Here is a 16,988-nt window from a genome sequence, read left to right as displayed (position 1 = left end):
CAGTCACCAAATTCCCACTCATCCTTCAAGACGCAGCACAGACATCTGTTTCTCAGGAAGCCTCCCTTGTCCCCTTGCCTCATCTCTAACCCAAGCCCCTCCACACTGACCTCCTTTACCCACGCATCCATCCCCCCTCTCCCTACCACATGTCAATCAAAATCTCAGCTGTCTCTCTGTCCTTCTAGACAGTAGGTTTTTTGGAATAATGAGGAGTTTCAGTCGTGGTTGCATTTCTCGCAGCCATCACAGACCCTGACACATCATCGAGGCTTAAATGGGTGTTCACCCCTGCACTGACCTCTTTACATTGCCTCACTTTAGATGATTCTTTTCTTCAGGAGAAAAACTACATGTCCTTGGGCACGCCTGCTGTGCTTCTGATTTTTATAGGAACTGATGTGCAGGGAGGCTTAGCACAACGACTTTTCTAATCTCTATGGTCAATTGTCTACATCTAGAGTTAAACGTTTTGGCCTTAGACTCCCTTCACAATTTTTTTTGAGACAGGATCTTGCTCTGTCGCCCAAGCTGGAGTGCAGTGGTATGATCGATCATATCTCACTTTACCCTTTAACTCCTGGGCTCAAGCGATCCTCCAGCCTCAGCCTCCTGAGTAGCTAGGACTACAAGCATGTGGCACCATGCCTGTTTGATTTTTTCTTTTTTAAATTTTTTGTAGAGGTGGAGTCTTGTTACGTTGCCCAGGCTGGTCTTGAACTCCCAGCCTCAAGTGATCCTCCTGCCTTGGCCTCCCAAAGTGTTGGAATTACAGGCATGAGCCACCATGCTTGGTTCCCCTTTATAATCTTAAGAATCATTGAGGGCGCCAAAGAGCTTTTGTTTATGCAGGTTACGTCTATTGATAGTTATTGTATTACAAATTTAAATAAGGAAAGTTTAAAAATTAGTTCATTTAAAAATAATAAGCTGACATACGTATTTTTGAAACAAAAAGATCAGTGAGAAGAGTGGCATTATTTTGTATCAGCGTTCTCAATCTTGGCACTATTGAAATTTTAGACTAGATACTTCTTTGTTGTAGGAAGTTCTCCGGCGCATTGTAGATGGTGAGCAGCATCACTGGCCTCTACCCACTAGAGGATAGTAGAAAGCCCTCCTCCTGCTTTGATAACCAAAAAGTTGCCTGATATCCCCTGGACAGATGGAGAGAGAGAACAACATCACCCTAAATGAGAACCACTGTTTTATTATTTTGCAAATCTTTTAAAAAATTTATTTTATTTAATTTTAAATTCCAGGATACATGTGCAGGATATGCAGGTTTGTTTACATAGGTAAACATGTGCCATGGTGGTTTGCTGCATCCATCAACCCATCACCTAGGTATTAAGCCTAGCATACATTAGCTATTTTTCCCGATGCTCTCCTTCTCCTTGCACCCCCATAGGTCCCAGTGTGTGCTATTCCCCTCCCTGTGTCTATGGTTCTCATTGTTCAGCTCCCAGTTTTGAGTGAGAACACGTGGTGTTTGGTTTTCTGTTGCTGAGTTAGTTTGCTGAGGATAATTAATGGCTTCCAGCTCCATCCATGTCCCTGCAAAGGACATGATCTCGTTCCTTTTTATAGCTGCATAGCATTCCGTGGTGTATATGTACCACATTCTCTTTATTCAGCCTGTTGCTAGTGGGCATCTGTGTTGATTCCATGTCTTTGCTATTGTGTGTAGTGCTGCAATGAATATACGTGTGCATGTATCTTTAAAATAGAATGATTTATATTCCTGTGGGTATATACCCAGTAATGGGATTGCTGGTCAAATGGCATTTCTGGTTCTAGGTCTTTGAGGAATTGCCATACTGTCTTCCACAATGGTTGAATGAATTTACACTCCCACCACTCTCTGTGGAGAAAAAGCGTTCCTATTTCTCCACAGCCTCACCAGCATCTGTCGTTCCTTAACTTTTTAATAATCGCCATTCTGATTGTGGTTTTGATTTGCATTTCTCTAATGAGTAGTGATGTTGACCTTTTTTTCATATGTTTGTTGGCTACATAAATGTCTTCTTTTGAGAATGCCTGTTCATGTCCTTTGGCCACTTTTTAATGTGATTGTTTTTTTCTTGTAAATTTGTTTAAATTCCTTGTAGAATCTGGATATTAGACCTTTGTCAGATGGATAGATGGCAAACGTTTTCTCCCATTCTTTATGAGATCTGTTCACTCTGATAATAGTTTGTTTTGCTGTGCAGAAGCTCTTTAATTAGATCCCACTTGTCAATTTTTGCTTTTGTTGCAATTGCTTTTGATGTTTTTGTCATGAAATCTTTGCCCGTGCCTAGGTCCTGAATGGTATTGTCTAGATTTTCTTCTAGGGTTTTTTATAGTTTTGGGTTTTACATTTAAGTGTTTAATCCATCCTGAGTTAATTTTTGTATAAGTTGTAAGGAAGGGGTCCAGTTTCAATTTTCTGCATATGCCTAGCCAGTTCTCCCATCACCATTTATTAAATAGGAAATCCTTTTAAATGTCTTGGTTAATAGAAGAGAGCTGGATTCTTATATCTGCTTTTGCATTTATTCTGTTGCCATATCTTGTTTTGGTTGAGGTGGATGGTGAAATTACAGCCTTACATAGATAGTTAAAAGAGTATCTTACTGGCTTTTAAGGAGAATAATAGTGAATATTATTCTTTGATACTGCACCAAAACTCAAAAAGTGGTGGTTTCTTAAATGTTAGTTTTAATGTGGAATCTGAAACCATATCAGTACACTTTTCTTACTCTGTTACATTAAGATGTATTGGTTTATCTTGGATGTTTTACCCACATGAGCTTTTGTAACATCGTATACTTGTCATTTGGAAAATGTTTACGTCATTCTTTTAAATGTTGACGAGTCTCATTATACAAGAGAAATTACATTTGTTAATCTTAGAAATGTTTTTAAGTATTGAAAAGCTATCAAGGATACAAGAGCAGATGCAAGTTTTCCAAAATTCCAATTTCCTCTTGAAAGCTCAGGCTATGTCACTGGTCAAATTACTATCAATTACCTTTCTTGAAGTGAATGGCTCACTTAAATTTGAGAAAACAGCTATCAAACACCAAAGTCTATATAACCATAGATCATAAATTGTTAATTCAAGTAAAAAGAATGTTCCACGTAAAAAGTGGCTAGTTTAGCCTGCAACTCAATTCCACACTGCTTTTCCTTAAGACAGCTATCCTGCTTTGATATGTTTTATGTGAACTTCTCTTATTGTCACAAAGATTATTTTAAAAAGTGTACTCCAAAGTTGAGATTTAATACAATTAAAATGTTTGCTGTTTCGTCAAGGACATTTCCAAATGAAACTTGGCTTTCTTTTGCTTCTGCAAGCACTCAGCTGTAAACACCATGATGACTAGTAACGCAAGTACTGCCTAGAGTTGTGCTAAGGCAAAGCAGTTTCACCACCGCTGCTCTTGCAACTTTAGTGCAATGTCAACGAGGGACAAAGGCAAATCACATCTTAGTTGTGTTATGAAAGCAGTTTTGATCTTGCTGACCCCCCCAAATGTTTTGGGACCCCAGGGATGCCTAGAACACATTGCTGGTCTATACCAATGTTGTTTTACTTTGACGGTGAACTAAAACTCCCACCAGAGTTAGAAATGAGAGCACAGGAGCTCTGTTTATGTGATTGGCTCACAAACTGCCAAGGAAGTAGTCATGGATTCAAGATTTCAGGCTGGAAGAGCCCTTTGAGATGCTTTAATCTAGCCTCTTCAGCTTACAGATGAGCATGTTTAACCCAGAGAGCGGGAGCGACGCACCTGAAGTTTCGCAGCTAGCTGTGGAAGAACAAGATCTAGAACTCCGGTCTTCTGATTCCTAGCCCAGCGTGCTCTTTCTACCACATCCTGCTATTTGCAAGCACTCTGTAGAGCGTCTAAGACACATCCATGTGCAAAAAAGATCCTTTCTATACTCAGGTTGAACAATGTTTTGTGATTGTTGGCATATTTGTTCTTGGTTGCTAAGTTGGCTTTTGCCCAGCCAGCATTCAGGAGGCTGCCTATTTTCTCTAGTTGCTTGACCTGCAGGGACTCAAATTGGTTGTGAGGCATACATGGGTGCTTAGCTGTGCTCTCATGCTCCAATAGTTAGACATTCTATCGAGTTGGTTAGTCAAGAGTTATGCATTTTCCCACCCGCTTAGGCCACAGTGCTGTTTATGATGACGTGAGGACTCTACTTTTCCACCTACATGTTGGTTCACTTAAAGGAAGCCACTGGAACATTTTCCATGGGAACTGCCTTAACTGGAGTGTCTTGACATTGATAATTTCTTTGATTCCAGTCATAACCTTGATCCATTGTGCCTCATGGTGTTTCCGAAGAAAACTGCCGCCATTTTTCTCTGCCTGGCAGTTGAGGAGTAGAGAAGATAGATGTGGCTTCTCCACATAAATGAGCTGCACAACACCCAGTCAAAAACTGTTAGTGACAGTGAAGATGAAAAACACCTCCCATAACCGGCAATTTTCTTTAGGAAGAAAGTGTCTGCCCTGCTCGGCTTCCAGAGAGCTGAGCTGAGAAAACGGGGACCCTCTTAGTTGCTTTCAAAGACCACAGAGATGGACACACAGAGGGGAACAACACACACTGGGGCCTGCTTGAGGATAGAGGGTGGGAAGAGGGAGAGGACCAGGAAAAAGAACTAATGGGCACTGGGCTTAATACCTGGCTGAGGAAATAAGTGTACAACAAACGCTTGTGACACAAGTTTACCTGTATAAGAAACCTGCACATGTACCCCTGAACCTAAATTAAAAAAAAAAAAAAAAAACCACCACAAGGAGACCACTTATTGGCAACACGCAAGAGCACAGGAAACTGTAGAAGTCTTCAGTGGAACTTGAGAATTATTTCTAGCCACATTTTTCATACATTTTCCCACCAGATAGATCTAAGAATGTCCTGCGTGGTCTCCTTGAAAGCTGCCCTGGGCTGGGGGATCACCTGTCCAGAAGCAGAGCCTGGGTTAGGTGGCCTCTTCTGGTCCCTGCCAGCTCTCTAATCCCCTATGGTAACTAAGGGCCCCACATCTCAGGATTGTCACCTGCAGGGCAGCCCAGGAGCACGTTGCTTTATCCTAGGAACAGGGTCTGCTCTCTTCTGGGCCTCTTCCCAGGACTTCGGCCTCACCAGGTTGGGCTTCCTAGGTCAGGCCTCACCAGATGGTGAAGACCTGGACTGGGGAATGTTCAAGGCAGAGGAGAGGTAAAGCCACAGCTTAGGTCCTGCTGGAAAGTGCTGGCTGCCAGGAGGCTGCTGTGGAAATAGCTGTAGGCCTGAGAAGCCAGTGTCTTTAAGGGCGAGTGGGGTGGTGAGAAGACTATTCAGCAAGTCCCATGGACCAACAGGCAGATCGGTCACTTACTTGGCATTTCAAACAAACAAAAAATCCACACAAAGAAAGCATTCCTGCTTGTTCAGAACTTACAGCCTAAGAGGGGAGAGAAGCTAAACCCCTGAACTGGGATCGCGTGAAAGGAGATGAAATGAGCGATGCACAGAGGCCACTGCACGGGGATGCAGGTAGGCTGGAGAGGAGAGAGGTCCATCCGGGAGACCATCCTGAAGAGCGGCCTGTGATGGAAAAGGCCAGCAAGAGCCACGGAAGCTGCTGAAAGGGTGCGGGAAAGCCGCGGTTCCCTCCCTCCCCTTGCCCCTCGCCCACTCTAGTCCCGGCTCCCTTTAAACAGGCCTAGTATGACCAAACACCACCCTTAGGACTCCTGGGCCTCGCACCTCAGTGTTGAGTCTGGCAGCAGACCCCCAAAGGCTACAGTTTGCACTGGAGGCTGGGTGTCACCATTAGCAGGTGAGGGAGCGCATGGGGAATGCAGATTCTCAGGCCAGCCCTGCCAAGTCTGCCTGAGTCCCCTGGAGGCTACTGCTGCTGGGACTGTGCGGTGCTGTCGGACATGATTTCTGACCTCAGAGGCCCTGCTTTCTACTGGGGAAGCCAGACGCTGCATTCCGCATGCCATTGTGACCTTGAAGTAGGGCTGAGAATGAGGTGTCTGGGTCAGGAACCGGTGAGCGCGGTCAGGGGACACCCTTAGGAGGGGAGCCTGCCCTTCACAGCCAGGGCAAATGTTGGGGTGCAGCCATGCTGGCCATCTCCTCGTCTGTTCTGCCCGCACATCTCCTGCGGCACCCTGGGGTCTGTGTCCTGATGTGGCCCGACTGTGGACCCCCGTGTCCTGCCCGCTGTGTCTATTTCTCAGCTCCTGCTGGGTCTGGGCTTCCGACACCAGCCCTGCTCTGGCAATTGAAAATGACTGCAGCCTTGGGTGCAGCCTTGTCCTGAGCGTTCAACACGGGCGCCTCGTGTGTTCCTCATGGCATATTTACCATGGGCTGTTTCAGGTTTCAAGAAGCAGTGATGTGCTCGGGTCACCTCAGGGCGGAGGGCTTGCAGGAAGGCCAGGCACAGCAATGCAGGCATCAGCCTAGCCCAGCCTCTAGAGAACTGGAGCACCACAGGGCTCAAAGGGGCTTGGGCCAAACCCTGAGGCCCATCTGACTCGGCTCTGTCTCTGCTCCTAGCCCCTGCTGTCCCTTCAATATCCGGCAGCTTAATGCCACCCCCCCCGACCCACCCCGTGCCGTGTGTCTTTTGGCTTCTATTTTGCTCTCTCCTGAAGCTGCTTCTTCTGACTCCCTGAGAGGGAGTGTGTGGATGGATTCCCAGGACCAGATTCCTCAAGGCAGCTGCTGTTGGCTCAGACGTCCCTGACCAGGGTGTTGGTGCCATAGGGAGCAAGAGGGCAGGTGGCTACCTGGGCTCCCCTCTAAGAATCACTCACTTCAGAGGGAGAACATTTAAGGTTTGAATCACTGACATTAACGAAAGGCCACGTGATGTAAAAGCACTCTAGGGGAGGGGGATGTCTAGGAAGGAAGGGAAACTAAGCCACAAAAGAAGCCCTTCATGCCCAGCCCTCGAGGAGAGAGGAGGAGCAGGAGCCAGGGAAGAGAGGGCGGACAAGAGCGACATGTGGCGTTTCTCAAGTGGGAGACCAAGTTCAAAGGCAGCGCAGCGCTCCCAGTGAAAGCACCCCTACAAATTTTATAAAATGAATCAGGAACAGAGGAAGGGGAGAAGGGAAACTAAATCCAGCTTGCAGTGCACTTGGTGTCCATCGAAGGTCGCCCTGTGCTCCCACCTGCTTCCTCGTGTTGTTTGCTGCCTATTGACCTAGAATCCCACAGACCCCACTACAAGGTTAGAGTCACCCTAGGGGTCCTACAGATAACAACTGGAACAGTTCGAAATGTTAAGTCTTCCCTTTGAGATATTCCTTCAGGTCCTGCATACCTGTGAAATTACCATGTCAGCTGGTCTAAAGGACCCCATAGGAGCTGACTCACCAAAGAATGCAGTTTCTACATTCTGATGAATTCATCCCCCTTACCCCAGCCAATCAACAGCTCCATTCTCCAGTCCCTTGTCCTCCACCATCCCCTTAAAGACTCCAGCCCAGAAATCCTGGGGGAGATGGAGTTTAGGGGCTCCTCCCATCTCTTGGCTCAGTGCCCTGTGACCATCAAACTCTATCTGTTGCAGCCCTAACTGGTAACTGGTCTGTTACTGTGCAGTGAGCATAACAGGTCTGTTACTGTGTAACTGGTCTGCTACCTGGTCTGCCACTGTGCAGTGGGCATACAAACCTGTTGGTCCTATGACACCAGTCCCTCACGAAAGCACCAGATTAATTTTCGCACCCTTTGTGGCTGCAGATTGGACGTGGAGGATGAGGGTGAGGGGAGGTGCCTTCTAACCTGGGCTGGGGGTGTGGAAGGCAGGAGGGCAAGAGAAACCACAGACAGGATGGAGGGAGGGGTGAGCTGCTTCAGGCGTGGATGCTGCCCTCACTTACGCTCTGCCCTCCTTCTCCCTAAGGTGAATTGACTCATGCCCTTTCCCCCTGCCACCTTGAAAAAAGAAATGCCACTCACTGACTTGTGATGCAAGCTCTTCACACACGTATGGGAGTAAGTGTGTGCATGGGGGAGGCACCACGCCAGCCTGCTCTCTGGGCTCGGTCCTGGGAGACCTGGCCAAGGGCCTTCACGTCCGCACCCTCTGCTGGAATTGGAGGGTCAGCGGGAGGCAGGGTTGAGCCTGCTAAACTGAATTTGGCTTGGTCCTCGTGGCTCTCTTAATTGCTCTTTGACAAATAGCCAGAAAGTGGAGGCAAGGAAGGTGGACTTTATTTCCATGTTCAAGGTATAAGAACTTGAAGCTCCAAGAGGGCAGGTGACATGTCTGTGCCAGTGCCCCCCAGCACACCCCTCAGTGACACACCATAGATGGGACAGGGCTGCAGGATGCTGTGAAAACAGCACATTCCTTTGACCACGTGGTCCTAGTTCTCTATCTGTCTCTGTCTCTTTGCTGGCTATGTGACACGGGGAAGTCCCTTAACTTCTCTGCACCTGTGTTCTCATCTCTAAAATGAGGATAATAAGTCCCACCTCACAGGGAAACTGTGACGCTCACTCAGGAAGACAAATGCAAACTATTTAGCCCAACTCCTGGCATGAGCTAGGTGCTAAGAGTGCTTTTCTTGCTCACTTAAACCACATTTCCAGTGACCACATCCAGGTATGCCAGGGCTGCCACACCAAGCGCCACCTCTGAGAGGGAAGTGGCGGCCTCCCTTTGCCTGCAGCTTTTCCAGCCTCACCGTTCTCCATGGCCCAAACTACAATTTCTCTGGGGGTGGTTCATTAGAAAATGGAGCTGTTAAATAACGTGTTTACGACATTCTTCTGGATCACGGATCCGCCTCCCAAGGGAAAAAACCTAGCACCCACATATCCATCACCCACACTGTTTTCCACAGAATTTCAAGGAACTCCCAGAAACTCTGAAACCACAAGCAAAGCTCCTCTCCCAGGTGGGAGGGCAGGGCCCACGAGCACACACTGGCATCACGAGCGATTTGTTGTGCAGCCCGATTATCCCCCAGTTCACCAACAGCCTTCTCCTCGCCCAATGCCCGGGACCATCTTTCTGAATTACCCACAGGCTGAGGGTGAAAGGCGAGGGAATGAGTGGACAGTGGGGAAGCTGACCTTGAGCAGGACGGTGCAGGGGTGAGTTGGCTTGGCCTGGAGGGGAGCGCAGTGAGGAACTCGTGAGAAGGGGCCAAACGCCCTGAACAACCACCGTTTCTTACCCCCTTGACTAAGATTGAACAAGAGAAAAAAAAAAACAAACGTCACCACACAGAGAGAATCGAAACCCTCTAGCCTGGAAAGCAGATGAACAACAGAACAGCAGCTGGGGCTCCCTTAAAGACTTTAAACACAGAGGACGGATGTGTCTCTTCTTGTTGTGGCTGATGTCCTAGCAGTGTTAAGGAGGTGGAGGCTCTGGCCTGGCTGACCTCACCTGCCAAGGTAACTCTAAGGCCGGAGGAATAGAGTCCCAGCGCCACCACTGGGACTACTGTGCCACCATTGGTTTGAGTGAACAGAAGAGCGCTGTTGTTTTGTTTTGTTTTGTTTTGTTGTGTTTTGTTTTGTTTGCAGAAGAGGCGTCTCCTAAAGGGGAGGTGCTGTTTGGTGTCTTTGCAGCAGCAGTGTCTGAGTGAGCTCCATGAGGGCAGGCTTGGTGCCCTTGAGCACTGCTGGGCTCTCAGTGCTGTGGGAGGGCAGAGGCAGGCCTATCTGGGCTGCCAGGCTTAGCCACAAGCTCTCAATTCTCAACTCCTCTTCTGGGAGAATTGTCCTGACTTTGCTGAGCACATTTTTTTCTGTCTTTTTATAGACAGGGTCTCACCTTGTCACCCAGACTGGACTGCAGTGGAGGGATCATAGCTCCCTGTAACCTTAAACTCCCGGCTCAAGTGCTTCTCCCACCTCAGCCTCCTGAGTAGCTGGGGCTACAGGTGCATGTGCCACCACATCCAGCTAATTTTTAATTTTTGTAGAGACGGGGTGTCCCTGTGTTTCCTAGGCTGGTCTCAAACTCCTGGCTTCAAGCGACCCTCCCACCTCAGCCTCCCAAAGTGCTGGGATTGCAGGCGTGAGCTGCCACGTCTGACCTGTGCACACCTTTGTGTCTATAGTACCTTGACCTTGAGCTCATCCTTGCTGCATCAAAAACATTTTTAAAAATATAGTTTCAAAACTACACATAGTTGAAAATTTGGATAATACAGAATATCAATATAGCAAAGGATAACGTAGGAAACCCATTCAAAAAAGAAGAAAATAAAAATCTGCAACCCTCCCACCCAGATTTGGACGTGATTAATTTTGGTTTAGGCCTTTGCAGTTTGCTTTTTTTCTTTCTTTCTTTCTTTTTTTAGATGGCGTTCTGTTGCCAGGCTGGAGTGCAGTGGATCTTGGCTCCCTCGCTGCAACCTCCACCTCCTGGATTCAAGCAATTCTCCTGCCTCAGCCTCCCGAGTAGCTGGGACTACAGGTGCTCACCACCATGCCCAGCTAATTTTTGTATTTTTAGTAGAGATGGGGTTTCACCATGCTGGCCAGGCTGGTCTCAATTTCTTGACCTTGTGATCCACCTACCTCAGACTCCCAAAGTACTGGGATTATAAGCATGAGCGTGCCTGGCCCAGTTTGCCGTTCCCCCCCATCCATTCAGCAGCGTTTTAATCCTGTATCCTCCAACTTACCGGGGCTTGGCTGTCCTGTGACTCAGTTTTCATGGTTAGAAAATATGATGGCTACATGCTAACAAAATTCTCCAACTGCTTTCATGAGGTTTCCTCATCCCTGTGGCCAGGAGGGCTGCATATCTCTCCATCCTAGGCGGTGAGGATTAGAAAGCCGGGTGATGATGGGCACAGAGCCATGCAGCAGGCCCAAGGGCCCCAAGGCTCCTCACTCTTAACCCAAGTGGATGTCAGAGAAAAATCCCACCTCGACGAGAGGAGGCACAGACACCAGCCTGCCAGGGCCACGCACCACAGGTCATAGCCATCCAGGATCTCCTGTGAGCCATGCTTGTGCCTCTGTGACACAAAATCAGAACAGCAGCCAGTCCCAAGAGTTTACATCTTGCTTTTTGAGCCAATCAGACCTTTGAACAAAACTTTTCCACAGTATATCTGTCCTGTTCACTTTCAATTTGGAGAACGGTCCTGACCTTTCTTAATGAAATGGGACCCTCCTCTTCTTTGGCAAATAATAAACTCAATGTCTGCTTTAACTGGCTTTGGTGGACTTTTGTGTTTTTCTGTGGCATGGGTGTCACCCCAGTCATCACTGTGGCCGGTGGATAGACACTCCCTTCTGAGGGCTATCACTGAGCTCCTCCTTCCTGTCTGTTCATCTGGGGAGGTTTTCCCAAGTGCCCCACTTCTCGGGGGGAGGCTGAACCCTGTTTTCTTTACCAAGTTGCTCAGAGGTCTCCACTCACAAATCAGTGGCCTCATTGGGCCGGCACTCGTCCACTTGCTTTTCTAGCTGGGACATTCTCTTCTCTGAAACTGTTTGTGGATATGATGAGCGGTCAGAGACGTTTGTTTCTGTTAAGGTGTTGCTGGTGGTGGGGCAATGGTTCCAGCTCCCATCATTCAACCAGATTCCTTCATCCCCCAAACTGTTCTGGATTTAACCTAATCTTAGAAATCAGAGCCCCGTTTGGCTAACTAGAAAAATCAGAACCTCTGGGCAAAGTTACCAGACATTCACTATTGGGAGGAAACAGCTCCAGACTTGAACTTGCCACTGTCCTTCCTTGCCCCCTCTTGGATGGAATAGATGGGCCCTGTCCCTGTCCCCCTTCCCACCTCCCCAGTCTTCCTTCATGGTGAGAAGAGCTTTTTTTCTGCCTATTAGCCATGATTTGAAGCCAACATTGAAAAAGTTCTGATTTCCTGGATCGTGAGGAAGCTCCTGTCAGGGCATCCCAGCCTCACATACTGAGTGCCTCTCCCAGCCCTGTGTAGCAAATCAAGTGTGCCTCCTGAACCTCCTTTGACTGCAAGTGCAGTCATCGTGATTATTTTCTCTTACACCATTGGAGTCAGGGTCTCTTGAATCCTAACTGCAAATGTATGCAAACACTATGCCAAAATTTGTGACAAAAATTGGCAAAGAAAGATGTTTTGCCGGTGAAGTGCAGCTAACACCTAAAGGGGAGCAGAGAGCTGTTTGGGGTGGGGGCCCAGGTGAGAGTTGAAAAGGAGGAACAGGGAGAAGGGCAGGGGGTTGGTTGGTGTCTGCAGCAGTGATGGAAGATGCTAGGGCCTTCCTCCTCCCCTGTCTTCCAACGTGGGAGCAGAGAGAGTCAGGGGCTCCCTGTCTCTTTCTTATGGTGGAGGCATCTTCAGAGCTGGGGTGAGGATGGAGTCTCTTAGCCCCTCTTCAGATGCTCCAGACACCACATCTGGCGCTGAGAATGAGGTTGAGGGACCCCCGAGCCCTCCAGCCTTCCTATGCCATTACATTCACATCAAACCCTACCACGCCGTCATTCACTTCACATTAAAGCATCTTAATTGTCCCCTGGGAGGTTAAGTTGTGTGGATCTTCTTTTCTATGGTCCCTCTCTATCAAAGAGCCATTTACCCTTTAAGTCTTAACATTGAAAGCTTCTTTTTTTTTTTTTTTTTGAGATGGAGTCTCGCTCTGTCACCCAGGCTGGAGTGGGGTGGCGCGATCTCGGCTCACTGCAAGCTCCGCCTCCCGGGTTCACGCTATTCTCCTGTCTCAGCCTCCTGAGTAGCTGGGACTACAGGCGCCCGCCACCACGCCCGGCCAATTTTTTGTATTTTTTAGTAGAGACAGGGTTTCACTGTGTTAGCCAGGACGGTCTTGATCTCCTGACCTCGTGATCCGCCCATCTCGGTCTCCCAAAGTACTGGGATTACAGGTGTGAGCCACGGCGCCCGGCCTAATTTTATATTTTTAACAGAGATGGATTTTCACCATGTTGGCCAAGCTGGTCTCAAACTCCTGACCTCAGGTAGTTTGCCTGCCTCGGCCTCCCCAAGTGCTGGGATTACAGGCATGGGCCACCGCGCCCGGCCCGGAAGTTTCTTTACGGATCATCTGGTCCAATCCCTCTGTTTTACACGTAAGGGAACTAAGACACGAAGTGGCTTCCCCCAGTTCTCAGATCTGGACTCTAAACCGGTCACACCTCCTTTTCCAGGTGGCATTACTTGTTGGACAACAGGCCCCCAGCAATCTAGGTGCCCCTTGAGATACCCTGGGAGCAAAACACGGTTGTCTTCTTTTAAAGAGTCAAGAGTAACTTTGTAAATACACGTCCTTGTCATTCCTAGGAAATTCTGTGGGATTATAGACATCACTAGCTTCTAAGTGTGCTTTTCAAAAGGCCAGGCAGTTGGGCAGACTGCAGTGGTTACTCTTAGACTTGTAAATAACTTCTGGGCTGTCCAAGACTGCCCAGTTTTGTGATTGTTTTACCCTTTGGCTGTTCATAGGCAATGATGAAGGTTTGCGGGAGGAAGAGAAAGAAGGGAATGGCAGAATGGGATGTGGGGGTAATAGAGATACATTTATTGAGCACTAATTATATCCCTGACATTATGCTTAGGGTGTTACCCAATATTATCCCGATTTTACAGACTGAGGAAATTAAGTTTAAGTAATTTGCCCAAGTCTCACAGCTAGCAAGAAGCTGTAGGTTTCAAACTTGGGGCTGTCTGATTTCAGAGCCCAAGCTTGTCACCACCATGCTCATAGGGCAATGGACAAGAGAAAGCCAGGTTTCCGGGAAACTTCTGAATGGCCACAGTGAAGAATGACCCTCTTACATCCCGCTGATTGGATGTCCAGCCTTGATGGGATTTTGAGCATCACAGGGGAAGAGGGGCCAGAAGAGGAGGAGAGCAGTTTCCTGTGTTGTTCCAGACTTGCCTCATGTTGCCCACATTTCTCTGGGGCTGACATATATTTTTCCGGTAGGTGTGGCCTGAGGGTGTTGGGGTTTTACTTTTGTGCTGGTGCAGGCAGTTTTCAGGCTCATAGAAACAGTCAGCTGTTTATTTATTCATCAAACAAGCATTTCTTAGTCACCTCCTCTGTCAATTCTTGAGCCAGTAAGTAAGCATGGTCCCTGACCCAACAGATCTAGCTCAGGTTCAGAGATGCACAACCTAATTCCAGCAAAGCTTTTTGTAGATTGTCTGGGGCAGCTTTTACAACCCTTGATCTTTCCCACTTCTCAGCTATTCCTGTAGCAGCAGGAAGCTCTACTTTGGAGGAATGGCAAACAGATGGAAAAGTGAGGCTGTGAGCTGGCCTGAAGTTTTGGAAAAGGATGTGGAAACCAGAGACTAACAAGAGGATTTGGTGGTGTGTGTGATGTCCCTCTCCCCACTATTCCATTTCCTTGGGTACTTAAGTTGGGCTGCTGATTTAAGGGCCAACTTCTCATGTAAAAATCCATCCCAGCATCCTCAGCTCAAGTAACTGCCACTTGCCACTTGCCTGCCCCAGCAGAATTAACGGAAGCTGCCAACAGCCCTGCTGACCTCATTGGATGGAACTGTGTCCTCAGCAGACACAAGCTCCTTCTTCTGAGCCAGGCTCCCTCCTATCTCAGAGCAGGAAGTCCTCTTATGAGGACTCCAAGCTTCAGACAGAGAAGCAGGGGCCATTCAGTCATTTACTCTGCTCAGTGTCAACCTAAAGGGAAGAGGCTGAGACACAAAGTATAATTTAAAGTTTACTTGAACCAAAATGAGGACAGCTGCCAGGAAGACTCAGACCCAGGTACCCTTGGCTGTGAGCTTCCTACAGCCTTTGTTAAGAGCAGGTTTTTTAGAAAACCAAACCAAAACAAAACAAAAATAACTTTTATTTTAGGTTCAGGAGTACATGTGTAGGTTATACAGATAAACTCATGTCACGAGGGTTTATTGCACAGATTAGTTCATCACTTACGCACAAAGCCTAGTACCCAATAGAGTTTTTTTCTCCTCTCCCGCCTCCCAACCTCCACCCTCTGATAGGCCCCAGTGTGTGTTGTTCCTCTCTTTGTGTCCATGTGTTCTCATCATTTAGTGCCCACTTATAAGTGAGAATATGTTGTATTTGATTTTCTGTTCTTGTGTCAGTTTGCTAAGGATGGTAGCCTCCAGCTCCATTCATGTTGCTGCAAAAGACATGCTCTCATTCCTTTTTATGCCACGAATGTTCATTGCAGCACTATTTACAATAGCAAAGACATGGAACCAACCTAAATGCCCTTCAATGACAGATGGGATACAGAAAATACGGTATATGTACGATACAAGAAGGATTTTAAAGGCAAAAGAAGGGGGACAGAGTGGGCTGGTACAGGGTTATTTGTCAAGAATTCTTACTGGTTTACAGAAATAAATGAATGACTGGCTACTCATTATGAAACTATAGGTGATAGTGTCCAGTGTGGCATTATTATAGCTACCTGTGGCGAAAGCAAGCAGTTTTTAAAAATGAATATATAGCTCAAAAGAAGGAGTGGGATATGATTGCTCTCATTTTACTGTCTCTCCAGGCCTGATGATTTAAAAGGACTCACCTTCCTCAGATGAAAGCTCTTTACTTTTTGCATCAGGAACTCCCTTTTCTGCTTTCTTGGAGTATCGGGATAGGTCCCATGAGGAGCTGCTGGCAGGGACAGACAGAAGCCAAGGAGAGGCCGTGCAAGGAAGCTGAAGTGCTTGGGAGGGGGCAACAGTCTCCCACCTGCAACCAACATTAAAAAGCACTGTCACTTCAGGCTGAGCGTGGTAGAAGCCAGTTTGTTAAGTCACACCAAAGTATGTGTTAGATGGACCTGGCTAGTCCTTTACCCAGAGATCTTGTAGCATAACGGCAGGCGGATGGAAAAGACTTAGAAAGCATTAATCACTGCACAAGCTTAGGGCTCAGTCCCTTTTGGGGGGTGGTGAGTAGTAGAAGTGCCTGGAAAATATGTACAGAAACTGTGAAATTGGCAGAGGAAGGCCAATTTGGGATTTGGTTAAGGTGGGATCAGAGACATCTGGGAGGATGGAGACAAACACCCAAATTATATCCCTGACATGATGCTTAGTGTGTTACCCAATATTATATCCCCATTTTACAGACTGAGGAAATTAAGGTTAAGTAATTTGCCCAAATCTCACGGCTAGTCTCACGGGTGCTGGAAGCGAGACTTCATGACTGAAGTAATCATGTTACCCTGAGAATTTCTTTCTAATTCCTGGCTTCGGATTTAAGGTTATGGTTGATGGGTGAAAGTATACAAATCCAGACCTGTCTGTCTTGGACTTTTGGAAGATTTTCTCTGGGCTGAAGTTGTTAGCTAGGTTAAATATCAAGAAAGGCTATAATTGCTTTTTCTCCCTATTGCCAGGAAGCTGGACTTTCATAAAACTCTAGTGGAGGTTCATGCAGCATAGATGGAAAAGCATTGGATTTCAATTTTACTCTGGGCTCTGTTGAGCTGTGTACTCTAGGACAAGCCATTTAACTTTTCAGCTGCGCTCTAGAAGAATTCACACCTATCTTGCAGGACTCCTTTAAAATAATTTTCGAGACAGGCTCTTGCTCTGTCACCTAGGCTAGAGCGCAGTGGTGGCGAGATCATAGCTCACTGCATTCTCCACCTCCTCTCAAGCAATCCTGCTGCCTTGGCCTCTCCAAGCGCTAGAATTACAGGCATGAATCACCACACCTGGCCACAAGACTCTCAACGATTAAGAGGGAGAATAACCAGGACAAAGATATGTGAACTGTAAAAGGCTGTCATCTTACAATGGTGATGGTGATGGTGATGATCCTTATACTCCTGGGAGGGTTGGTGCACATTCTTGCCTACAGCAATTGTAAGCAGAGGATAATGCTTCAATCTTGAGGACTCTCATAGCAAAGTTAAAAGTACCAATATTACCTGATGTTTAATGTAACTGGACCCACCATCTACTGCTTTATTATGCACAGAAGATATGGGGTTGAGGGAGCCTCCGTGAGCAGCACTGAGGATCTTGGTT

At 47.2% G+C, this 16,988-nt stretch overlaps 1 long non-coding RNA gene across 1 annotated transcript; it reads left to right on the top strand.

Annotated features, from left to right (window-relative positions):
• The first annotated feature begins 12,797 nt into the window (after nt 1-12,797).
• Nucleotides 12,798-16,755, top strand: LOC139356919 (uncharacterized). Its single transcript, XR_011609451.1, has 3 exons — nt 12,798-14,742; nt 15,509-15,773; nt 16,352-16,755. It is a non-coding gene; the product is annotated as an uncharacterized lncRNA (long non-coding RNA).
• Nucleotides 16,756-16,988: the final 233 nt, after the last annotated feature.

This window comes from Macaca nemestrina, chromosome 10, assembly GCF_043159975.1.
Source record: "Macaca nemestrina isolate mMacNem1 chromosome 10, mMacNem.hap1, whole genome shotgun sequence".
Taxonomy (NCBI): Eukaryota; Metazoa; Chordata; class Mammalia; order Primates; family Cercopithecidae; genus Macaca; species Macaca nemestrina.
Note: the sequence above shows the minus strand (reverse complement) of the source record. Positions and strands in the feature narration are given on the sequence as shown.